Source organism: Leptonychotes weddellii, chromosome 4 (genome assembly GCF_054177405.1).
Source record: "Leptonychotes weddellii isolate Sample4059 chromosome 4, ASM5417740v2, whole genome shotgun sequence".
In the NCBI taxonomy this organism is placed as follows: Eukaryota; Metazoa; Chordata; class Mammalia; order Carnivora; family Phocidae; genus Leptonychotes; species Leptonychotes weddellii.
Window position 1 is genome coordinate 154316007 of NC_138372.1, and position 12404 is coordinate 154328410.

At 35.0% G+C, this 12404-nt stretch overlaps 1 long non-coding RNA gene across 1 annotated transcript in view; it reads left to right on the forward strand.

The window, feature by feature from the left end:
* The first annotated feature begins 3887 nt into the window (after positions 1–3887).
* The window catches only part of LOC145720968 (uncharacterized), a 326301-nt gene continuing 317784 nt past the window's right edge, over positions 3888–12404 (forward strand). Inside the window, exon 1 of the long non-coding RNA XR_014144360.1 lies at positions 3888–3960. This is a non-coding gene — a long non-coding RNA (uncharacterized LOC145720968). The remainder of the gene's footprint in view (positions 3961–12404) is intronic.

The following is a 12404-nucleotide window of genomic DNA, read 5'->3' on the forward strand; positions in this document are numbered from 1 at the left end:
GGATCGAGTCCCGCATCGGGCTCCCTGCTCGGCAGGGAGCCTGCTTCTCCCTCTGACCCTCCCCCCTCTCATGTGCTCTCTCTCTCTCTCTCTCATTCTGTCTCAAATAAATAAATAAAATCTTTAAAAAAAAAAAAAGTAAATCTTAAAAGCAGCCAGGGAAAAGAAATACACATTACATACAGAGTAAAAGATACAAATCTGTGGATTTCTAATCAGAAACAATGTAGGCCAGAAGACAATAGAAAGACATTTTCAAAGTGCTAAAAGAACAAAAGCCATCTACCCTGAATTCTCTATTCAGTGAAAATAACTTTAAAAAATAAAAGAGGTGTGCCTGGCTGGCTTAGTTGGTAGAGCATGCGACTCTTGATCTCAGGGTTGTAAGTTTGAGCCCCATGCTGGGTACAGAGATTACTTAAAAATAAAATCTTTAGAAAAATAAAATAAAAGAGAAATAAAGACTTTTTCAGATGAACACAATCTGAGAAAATTCATCACTGGCAAATCTGCGCTATAGAAAATATTAAAGAACACTGGACGTGGTATATATGTTGTTTTACACATGAAGGAGTCTTGGTCTTATCAACATGCATAAATATATAAATGAGATATTTCACCCTCTTTCTTTAGTACTGTCTTTGAAATCATATGTGTTTTACACACACATCGCAATTCAATTTGTGCTAATCACATTTTAACTACCCAATAGGGACATGTGACTAAGGGTTACTTCATTGGGCAGCACTGCTTGGGCCCATCAGCCTGGTTTACTTCCTCATTTACTTATTGCATCTGAAAACAATGCATTTGTTTATTTATTTTCTGTCTCACCCTACTAGAACGTCAGCTCTAAGAGAGAGAGGACGCTGTCTTGTTCACTGCTGTATGCCCAGTGGCTAGAACAGAACCCAGAACCCAATACATTGGTAGATATTACTATTTATTTCTTGAATAAAAAAATGTCTCAAAGAAGGCATAAATATTATATACAGCAGATAGGGATTCAAAAGATGTATCTGAAGAACAAAAATGGCCCTTAGAAGAGGTTCAGGTTGTACAGACTTTAAAATTTGATGGATATGGATTTGAATTGCAGCCCATGGCTCCGTAGTTGTGTCACTCAGCGCTTTTACTTTTATCATTTTATTTAGCAAATACATTTATAGCCCTTAGTGTGTGCCAGGCATATTCTCAATGCTTTAATATGAATCTGTTTAATCCTAGCAACAATCTTGGGAGGAAGGTATTTTTTTTTTTTATTCCCATTTTACAGATGAAGACACCAGGGTCCAAGTTTATACATATGAAAAGAAGCAGAACCAGGTTTTTAACTCAGGGAATCTGACTCCAGAGAACATACTCTTATATTGCCTCTCTATAGTAAGACCTACCATACAACGTTGGAGGTGCTGTGTACAAAGATGCCATCACAGTGGCCAGCTCAGAACAAATATTCAAGAGCTATTAGTCAGGAGCTGTTCTCATTATTGCTAGTAATAATGTTTTTATCAATTGATAATCTGAAATCACAGGGAGGGTAACTGACCCCTCCAAGTATATACCACTACTCAGAAGTAGAGGGGGCTTAAAGGATAATCTGCTGATCCCCAGTCAGGCCAAGTCGACAGATGTCCACTGTCAACCCTTATGGGAAACTAAAAAGAAATAACCACTGGAGAAATAAGGAAAGTGTTGACATTATAATTTAATAAAATACAAGCTTTCTTCTCTTACAGCTTGCAGGCTCACCTGATCTGCTGCTGGGAATTCCCTAGTACCCTCCAGAGGGATTTTTACAAAGAGAATGTTCCAAAAGCATTCTCCCTTCAGCTTCTTATCCACAGAACAAGAGTAGTATTTATCAGTCTAAGACTATGATTTTTTTTTCTCTTTTTCATAAATTTTTAAAACATGATTTAAACTTTCAAAATCTTTTAAATTGTAATTCACACAAAAAGGGCACCAATTTTAAGTGTGCAATTCAAAGAATTTTTACATGTGTATATAGCCATATTACCAGCACCCAGATCAAGAAAGAATATTTTCAGCACTGCAGAAGGCTCCCTCATGCCCCCTTCTAGACAATATTCTCCACCAAAACAGCACCATCCCGACTTCTACCAACTTAGATTCATTTTGCTTATTCTTAACTTACTTTGAATGAAACTGGGGTCTGGCTTTTTTGTTCAACATTGTTTATGACATTTATCTATATTGTGTGGGTAACAGTCATTCATTTTTTTATTACTGAATAGTGTTCCATTTTGTGAGTATAGTACAATTTATTTCTATATATTTTGGTTTTAGACATTTCATGAATTTCTTATTTGGGGGTATTATGAATCAAGCATCTATGAAATTCTTATATATTTTATTTGATGGACAGAAGAGCTTATTTTTTTAAGATTTATTTATTTATTTTAGAAAGAGATGGGGCAAGGAGCAGAGGGAGAGGGAGAGAGAGAATCCTCAAGCAGAGCACCCACTGAGCAGGTAGCCCGATGCAGGGCTCAATCCCAAGACCCTGAGATCATGGCCTGAGCCAAATCAAGGGTCAGATGCCCCCCTGACTGAGGCAGCCAGGTGCCCTGAAGAGCTTATTTTTATTACATACAAACTTACATGTGAAACTGTTGGGTCATAAGGTGTGTTTATCTTTAAGGTTAATAGATAACTTAAAAGAATTTTCCAAAGCAGTTGTGCCAATTTGGTACAACTCCCACAGCAGTGTTTGAGAGTTATGGTTGCTCTATGTCCTCAATGACACTTGGTATCGTTACCATGACTGCTTAGAATAATCTGTATTTTAAGTACAGTTTCATTATCATATCATGTGTCATTGCATGTAACTTATTAATCAGCAAAGGATTACATTTTCATAGTTAAGACAATTCCATTGATGACTAAATTTCAACAAAAAAATTCCCATTGACAAATCACTACAGCTGTGGGTGCTTTTCCCTGCATTTTAAAAAATCAACATAATTGAAGTGTAAGTCACACCCAATAAAATTCACTAATCTATGTGTAAAAACTGTTGAGTTTTGAAAATTATATACAGTTGTGTAACCTCTATGGTAGTCAGGATATTTTCATCACTCTAAAAATTTCCTCTACATAGCTTGAAAGTCAACCTCTTCTAGGGCATCTGGGTGGCACAGTCCGTTGAGCATCCGTCCCTTGGTTTCGGCTCAGGTCATGATCTCAAGGTGGTGAGATGAAGCCCAGCATGGGGCTCTGCACTCAGAACTGAGTCGGCTTGGGATTCTCTCTCCCTCTGCCCCTCCTCCTCGCGCTCTTTCGCTCTCTCTAAAATAAATAAATCTTTCAAAAACAAAACAGTCTCTTCTTCCTGACTACTGGTTCTTGGTAGATACTGATCTTTTTTTTTTTTTTTTTTACTATAATTGTGGTTTTTCTAGAATTTTACATGAATGAAATTACACAGTAGGTAGTATTTTTTTGTCTGGGTGTTTTTAGCAAAATGTTCTTGAGATTTATTCATGTTATTGCTTTTTATCAGCAGTTCATTCTTTCTTATTGCTGCGTTGTATTTCATTATACGTATATACAGGTTTCCACAACTATCCCAAAGTAGAGCATTTCCATGAGACCTTTTGTAAACCAAAATGGCATAAAAGCAAAGAAGCAATTATGATTAATTTATACGGACAAAATTCTGAGCATTGTCAGACCCAAAAAAATCACCTCTCAGACTTCTCTGATCCCTTCGGACACATCTTGCTAATACAGGCACAAAATAAATCGAGATAAAGCACAGATGGTCACCAGATACAAGTGAAACTCTGGCAACTTGATGCCGGGACCCTGCTGCTGAGGTCGGGCTGCTTCTTACAGCGGCTGCTGCAAAACCAACGCCGAACGCTATTTTCGCTTTTCGTCTTTTGTCGTAAAAGTGAGCATCCTCTTCGGATTTCCGTCAGTTCGAGAAGTCAGGTAATAATGCAGGCGTGTCATAAAAGCAAAGTGTTACAGTGGAAATGTTTGAAAAGTGGGGGATACTCGTATCACAATTCAGATATTGATGGAAGCTTAGATTCTTTCCAGTTGGAGTATAATGAATAAATCTGCTTTTTTGAGTACAAGGGTTAACCAATGTTCCCATATTTCTTGGATAAATACCTAGGAATGGAATCTGTGACGATGTGGGAAGAATATGTATAACTTTTAAAGAAATTGTTGCTGTTTTCGTGTGCATTCTCAGGAACAATGTAGGAGAGCTCTAGTGGTCCCATGTACCTGTCAGTAATTGGTATTGTCAGTCGTTTTAATTCTAGCTCTCCTAATGAGTGTGTAATGATACCTCATTGTGGTTTTAGTTTGCATTTCTTTTTTTTTAAAGATTTTATTTATTTATTTGAGAGAGAGACTGAGAGAGAGAGAGCATGAGAGGAGGGAGGGTCGGGAGGGTCAGAAGGAAAAGCAGACTCCCTGTGGAGCAGGGAGCCCGATGCGGGACTCGATCCAGGGACTCCAGGATCATGACCTGAGCCGAAGGCAGTTGCTTAACCAACTGAGCCACCCAGGCGCCCATTAGTTTGCATTTCTGTAAGGATGAATGATAAGCATATTTTCGCAGGCTTTTCTGCCATTTGTATACTTTATTTTGGTAAACTATAATCTTTTGTCCATATTTTTAAAAAGTCAGGTTATTTGTCTTCTCATTATTGTAAGAATTCTTTATTGTTAACAATGTCTTTTAAAGAGCAAAAGGTTAAATTTCAATGAAGTCAAATTTGTTAATTTTTTTCTCCTGTATCCCATGCTTTGTGGGTCCTATTTATTAAATCTATTTAGTTTTTGCTGAATTCAGAGTTGCTAAGATTTTTGTGTTTTTTAATTAAAGCTTGATCCTATTACCTCTTACATTTAAGTCTATGACTCATTTGAACTAATTTTTACATGTGGTATGATGCAAGGGTTGAGGTTCATATTTGTTTTTCTTTTTGCATTTGGATATTCAATTGTTCAAACATTTCTTGACAGTATTATCTATCCTCATTGAATTACATTGGTATCTTTCTTAAAATGAACTGACCAGATAGATGCATGGTTTTACTTCTGGGGTCTCTATTCTATGCTATTGATCTATATATCTATCTTTACACCAATACCCCACTGCTTTGATTATTTTACCTTGGATGGAAGCTTTAAAGTCAGGTTGTGTAAGTCCTCTGACTTTGTTCTTCTTTGTCAATATTTTGGGCTATACTAGTTCCTTTGTCATTTCATATACATTTTAGAATAGGCTTTCCAGTTTTCACAAAAGTGACTACTGGAATTTCGAATGCAATTGCATTGAATTTGTAGATTGGGGAGAATTGACATCTTAATTAGTCTTCCAATCTATGGTATATCTCTCCATTTATTTAGATCTTTAATTTCTCTCAGCAATATTTTGTCACTTTAGCTTACAAGTCTTGCATAGTTTTTCTTAAATTGATTTCTATTTTTTTTCATATTTTGTGGTTTTGTAAATGGCCTATTATAAAATTTTCAATTGTAATAGGATATACAGATTTTCTGTGTTGATCTTGTTATCTACAATCTAGCAAAACTCAGTATTTTCTTTTGGTATATTCTGTATAGACAATTATGTGTCCTGCAAATAAGGAAACTACTTCTTCCTTTCCAATCTGCAGGCATTTTATTATTGTTTCTTGCTTTACTGCATAAGCTAGCACCACCAGTAGTACAATGTTGAATAGATGTTGTGAGGGGAGGTATTTTTGCCTTGTTCCAATCCTTTAAGGGTAAAGCATGAAGGATGATGTTAGTTGTAGGTTTTTTTATAGATACTTTTTGTTATTTATGGAATTTGCCTTCTAAGTATGCTGAGAGTTTATTTTTTTTAAATCATGAATAAGAATTGAATTTTGTCAAATGATTTTTTTTGCATGTATTGGGGTGATATGTTTTCCTTTCCTCTATTGATGGGATTACATTGATTTTTCAAATGTTAAATCATTTTTGCATTCCTGGAATAAATATTTGGTCATAATGTATTATCTTTTTCATGTTTGATGAATTCAATTTGTTAAAAAAATTTTAAAGAATGTTTGCATCAATATTCTTAAGGGCTTTTGGTATGGTTTTCTTGTAACCTCTTTGATTTTAGTATCAAGGCAATTCTGGCCTCATAGAACAAGTTGGGGAATGTTTCCTTCCTTTCTTGGAAGAATTTGTGTAGAATTGGTATTATTTCCTCTTTAAATATTGGTGGAAATTTCCAATGAAGCCATTTGGCTGGATATTTTTGTATGAGAAGGTTTTTAATGAAAAATTCATTTTCTTGAATATAGGGTGTTCAGATTATCTATTTCTTTTTGATTAGTATGTGTATTTTAAAAAAAATTTTTTTTTTAAGATTTTATTTATTTGCGCGCGAGAGAATGAGAGACAGAGAGCATGAGAGGGAAGAGGGTCAGAGGGAGAAGCAGACTCCCCGCTGAGCAGGGAGCCCGATGTGGGACTCGATCCTAGGACTCCAGGATCATGACCTGAGCTGAAGGCAGTCGCTTAACGAACTGAGCCACCCAGGCGCCCCTAGTATGTGTATTTTAAGTAATTTCTGTTTCACCTTAGTTGTTATTTATTGTTATACTGTTTATTAACATAAAGATATTCACAATATTCACTTATTATTATTTTTAATACCTGTAGGATCTTTAGTGTTATCCTTATTTTTATTACTGTTTTTGGCAAATTGTGTCCTTTCTTTTTTCTTGATCAATCTGGCTAGAGGTTTATTAATTTCGTTGATCCCGTTTGAGTTCATTGATGGTCCCTGTTGTTTTTACATTTTCTGTTTCATTGATTTTAAAATGTCCTTTATTATTTTCTGTTCTGCTAAATTTAGGGTTAATTTGTTCTTTTTTTTTTTTTTTCTTGTTTATTAAGGTGGAAGCTTGGATCATTGATTTGAGGCCGCCTTCTTTCTTTCTCTTTTAGCATTTGAGATATAAATTTACCCCTGAGCACTATCTTAACAGCATGCACATATTTTGATATGCTGTATTTTTATTCTCACTCAGTTATAAATACTTTCTAATTTTCCTTTTGAATTCTTCTTTGACTCATTGGTTGTTTAGAAGGGTGATGTTCTGTTTCCAAATATTTGGAAATTTTCCAGATATTGATTATTGATTTTCAGTTTAATTTGTTATGCTTGGAGAATATAATTTATATGACTTCAGTAGTTACAAATCTATTGAGTCTTCTTTTCAGGTCCATCATATGGTCCATATTGGTCAGTGTTCCACGCTTACTTGCAAAGAATGCATAGTATGTTTTTGTTGGTTGGAGTGTTGAATACATTACAATTAAGGCCAATATACTGTTAGGCCTTCTACCTCCTTTTGATTTTCTGTATACCTGTTCTATCAAACATTGAAAGAGGTGATAAAATCTCCAGCTATAATTATGGATTTGTCTATTTATTCTCTCTGTCTGATAGTTTGTCTTTCATGTACATTGAAATGGTTATTAGGTGCATACACATTTCGAATTGTTATGCCCTCATGAGAAATTCGTTAATTTATCATTAGATAATGCCCCTTTATATTACTGATACTATTCCTTGTTCTGAAATATTAATATAGTCATTCCAGCTGATTAGTGTTTGTGTGACATATCTTTCTACATCCTTTTATTCTTTCTACCTATGTTTATATTTAAAGATGATTTATAGACAACATAAAGTTGGATCATGTATTTTTTTTTTAATACAATTTGACAATCTCTTTTTTTGAGAGAGACAGTATTTATATTTCTTGTGATTATTGAGATAGTTGGATTTAAATCTACTGTTACAATTTGTTTTCTCTTTGTCCCATCTATTTTCTGTTGCTTTTTACCTCTTTTCTTGCCTAAAATCATTTTACATGATTTTATCATATTTCCTCCATTGACTTAGTAGATACATCTTTTTGCTGTGTATTTTTATTAGTAGTCTACTTTTCTGGTAGTTTTGAATAAGGGTTCAGGGAACAAGGCTGCTGTTTATGGATCAAGTTCTTATTTATTATAATATTTGTGCTTGGAAACAATTAGAACAATTCTACATAATATTATGTTAATACCTAAACCATGCAAAAATGACACCAGGAAGTAATGACAGAATGGTTTAATGGGAAGGCTACTGGATTGGTAGCCAGCCCTCTAATAGCTATGTTTCATCCTAAATAATCATTGCTTATAAATGTGTACTTAGCTTTGCCTTAGCATTGCTTCTCTCAGCTTTTACTCATTCTTAAAATGAGAAATTGTGGATATTTCAGTACAGAAAAGGTTCCAGTTCAGTATCTCTTGGTTTTTGCTTCTGTTCCTTTAACATCTTCAGATGATCCAGTCTCTGGGATGTTGTTTCACAATTATTCCAAACACAGATAGATTGTACTTGCATCTCACTCTCCTGATAACTATTTGGAGTTAACAATAGATACCATCTTTCCATGATAAAAATCTTTGTTATCATACCAGTATCCACCAAAAGCCAAGAGGATACCCTTAGTATTTCTGCTTTAAATTTTGTGTGTTTTTTGAGGTGTGTTCCATTTCATTCTCTTTCAGGTGATGTCTCCAGCCCTCTAAACATTTGCAGTGAAGGTATCCCTAATGTGTTGCTATGTTCCATTCCCATAGATCCATTACCTGCTCTTGACAGGCTGCTTGTTAGGGCACCACTCAAGGCTGAGGTACTATTAGCACTGGGTTACTTACCATAATTTCTTGGTTTCTTTAACCCTCCCTCATCTCTGGAAATAGCCTCTTCATTAAATTCTTTTCAGTTAAACTCTTTGAGCCTGTCTGCCCTTTGATACAACCAACATGCTCAAATGTCAGAGTTCAAGCATTTTTTTTTTTTTTGCAGCTTTGAAGTTTATTAATAGTACTGTTTTTTTTTTATTATTATGTTATGTTAGTCACCATACAATACATCATTAGTTTTTGATGTAGTGTTCCATGATTCACTGTTTGCGTATAACAACCCAGTGCACCATGCAATACCTGTCCTCCTTAATACCCATCACTGGCTAACCCATCCCCCCATCCTCCTCCCCTCTAAAACCCTTAGTTTGTTTCCCGGAGTCCATAGTCTCTCATGGCTCTTCTCCCCCTCTGATTCCCCCCCCCTTCGTTTTTCCCTTCATTTTCCTAATATCCTCCATGCTATTCCTTATGTTCCACAAATAAGTGAAACTATATGATAATTAACTTTCTCTACTTGACTTATTTCACTTAGCATAATCTCCTCCAAGCTTTATCATGTTAGAATTATCATCCAAATTTCTTCTTTTAAAAAAATCATACAAAAGTCATCTGATCTTAAGGGATGGGTGGACACTTCCAAATGCCACTTTATAATTCTGCCTTTATACTCAGCAGAGATTTTCTCAAGTGAAATCTGAAATTTTGTTCCTCTTCTCCAACACTCACACTGTGGGAACAAAGAGAAAATTCAAGGACTTGGATTCATTCGCATGTTATCCTTTCTCTGTGTCTGGATTCCTCATAAAGTAATTCAATGGGTTGTTTGTGCAAATTGAGTGAGGTATCATTTGCAATGTATTTAGTACAGTACCTCAAATACGGTTGTTATTCAAAAAATCTTTGAACTCAAAACTCTGATGATTTTATTCTAGTCTATCTTGACCTTCATTTAGTTTAGGTTATATCCTTCAACTTTCTTTCTTCCAAATAGTTCCTGTAATCAGATTGCTTGCTTGCACTCATAATCTTTAGATATGTGTTTATAAACCTAGGACTTCTCTGCTTTGGGAAATAACATGAAATGTTCAATATTGTAAGTTTCTTAATTTTGTCCTTCCTCTGCTTGTCCATTTGATTGCAAAATGCAGTATTAAAGCAAGCTTCCACTGTGTTTTGGGGGAATTTGTTTGAGTACTTTTGATTAACAAAGAGGGGTAATTATTACAGACTATCTTTTTCTTACTTAATTACATCAGTTTTGGGGGCTATTATCTGTCACTGGCTGTGAGTTCACACTGTTTAAATACAAAGGTCTGCTTTATTTGGTTAATTTTCCCTGCCATTGTCTTCAGTAATATTATATTCCCTTCATTATGGTTAGATACACACATATTTGAAGTTCTTTTGCATTTCAGCTCTTCAATGTTTAAAACAGAAATACAGGCAAGATTAGGGGAAAATTTAGCACCCTCAAATCTAGGGAAATTAACTCTGAGTTACTACATGATACCAATGGCTAGATTAGGCCGTAAGAGAATAAAATTTCAAAGTCACTGAATAAAAAAATGGACACTTCAAGGCTCTTTATAGTTGCAGAAGGTGAAGTATAAAATGTAGTTTGAAATTATTTTTTTCTTATTATAAGCAACATATATATTTATTGCAGAAAAGATTTTAAAATATGCATATATAAAGAAGATAAATTTATAAATAAGACATTTATTTTTATTGAAAACATTCAACATTTGTCTTAAAGTGTATATAAAGACACATAATTTTATAATTCATAAATATGGTCATATTGTATCTATTGTTTTTCTGGTGTAGTTTTTGTCTTTTTGGTTCCTTCTTCTTTCCTTTCTTCACATACCCACCACAGTAATCCTTTTAAAAAACCTGATCTACACCCTTAATATATTTTTGTCCAGTTTATGTAATAATAATGTATAGCAGTTATATACATATTTTTAAAACTCACATATATTGAACATTTACCAAATAATAAGGATTGGGCTAAGTGCTTAATGTGAATTTTCACATTTTATTCTGGTGAAAATGCCCTATGAGTTTTTTTTTTTACTATATTTGTCCCCATTTAATAGATGAAGAAATTTAGTCACATAGAAGTTAAGTGATTTGATCAAACTTATCCAGTAAGTGAAAGAGCTGGAATTTGTACTTAGGTTCATATGTATATATATTTAAAAGTAAAAAATATCATACGTTACATAATGCAAATATTATGTAAAAATTTATTGGAGAGATACTTGCTAGAATGCCACTCTGTGCCAGATACCACTCTAGGGAATTTCTTCTCCCTAACTTCCACATCTAATCCATCACCAAGTCTACTAATTTCACCTCCCAAATATCTCTCAGGTCTTCCCTTTCTTTCTCTGTTCAACACCACCAATGTAATCCATGCCCCCATCATCTGCCCTTGAGGTTATGGCCATAGTCAGAATCCTGATAGGCATACTGACATCTGTTCCTGGGTCCATCCAATCCATCCTCTGTTCGACAATCAGACTGATCTCTCAAACCAAAAGTCTGATCACGTCATCTCTATGGGAAATCCTTCCATGACTGTAAGTCAAGTATGCAAATATGAACATTTATACTTTTACTTTCCAGCCTTAACTAATCTGAATTTTTTCTCTTTGTGCTCCAATCACACTGAATCTTTTTAATTTCCTTGAATCTGACCCTGGGGCCTTGACACATGCTGTTCCCTAAAATGGAGCATTTCCTCTCTGTTCATTAATTACCTCTCAGTCTCAGATCTCCCCTCAGTCATCATATCGTCCAGAAGCAAGAAGGTCTTCCTTGCCTGGGCCATCTTGACTATGTCAGTCTCCTCATGATAGGCTTCATCAAACCTAATTTTCCTTTTTAGTATTTACCAGAGTTCAGTTTTGTGTGTGACCACTTGATCAATGTCTGTTTCCCTCCATAGGCTGTAAGAGACATAAAAGAACTCGCATACCTGGTTTCCTTTTTATTGATTGTTAATTCTAGAACCAGTACTACAATACTCCCTGTTGAATTGATGAATGGTAGACATAGACACAATATATGTTTTCAAGAATTTTATAATACAGTATGTAGACAGGTAATATAAATTATTATGTCTTGGGTTAGGTATTATGATAGAGTTTCTAGATGTTGTGGGAGTAAAAAGAAGCCCCCAAACTGGACTTATAGGCATGAGGCTACCTGAAAGGAGCAGTGTGAGTAGGAGTTAGCCAGGAGCAGTTAGCAGGTATAGGAGGGTGGTCTTGGAAGAAAGGAGAATGTTATAGGCAAAGTGAGCAAAATAAGCAAAGGCCATACAGTGTGAGACAGAATGGGTCACTTAATGAACTTAAGGATTTTGGGGATGTTAGGAACATGGAAAGGAAAGAAAGGTAGCATTTGAAAGATGAAACTCATACAGGTAAGTAAGTATCATACTAATATGGAACCCAGAGACCATAATAAGGGTTTTGTAGCTCATTCTGAAGGCAATGGGATGGCACTGAAAGGGTTTTCAGGAGGGATGTGACATATACTTTAGAAATGCCATGGTGGTTGTTATATAGGGAACAGACTGGAATGTGGCATGACTGTAGGAAAATTCATTGTGAGACAGTTTCAGGAATCCTGGCAAGAGATAATGGTGGCCTGAA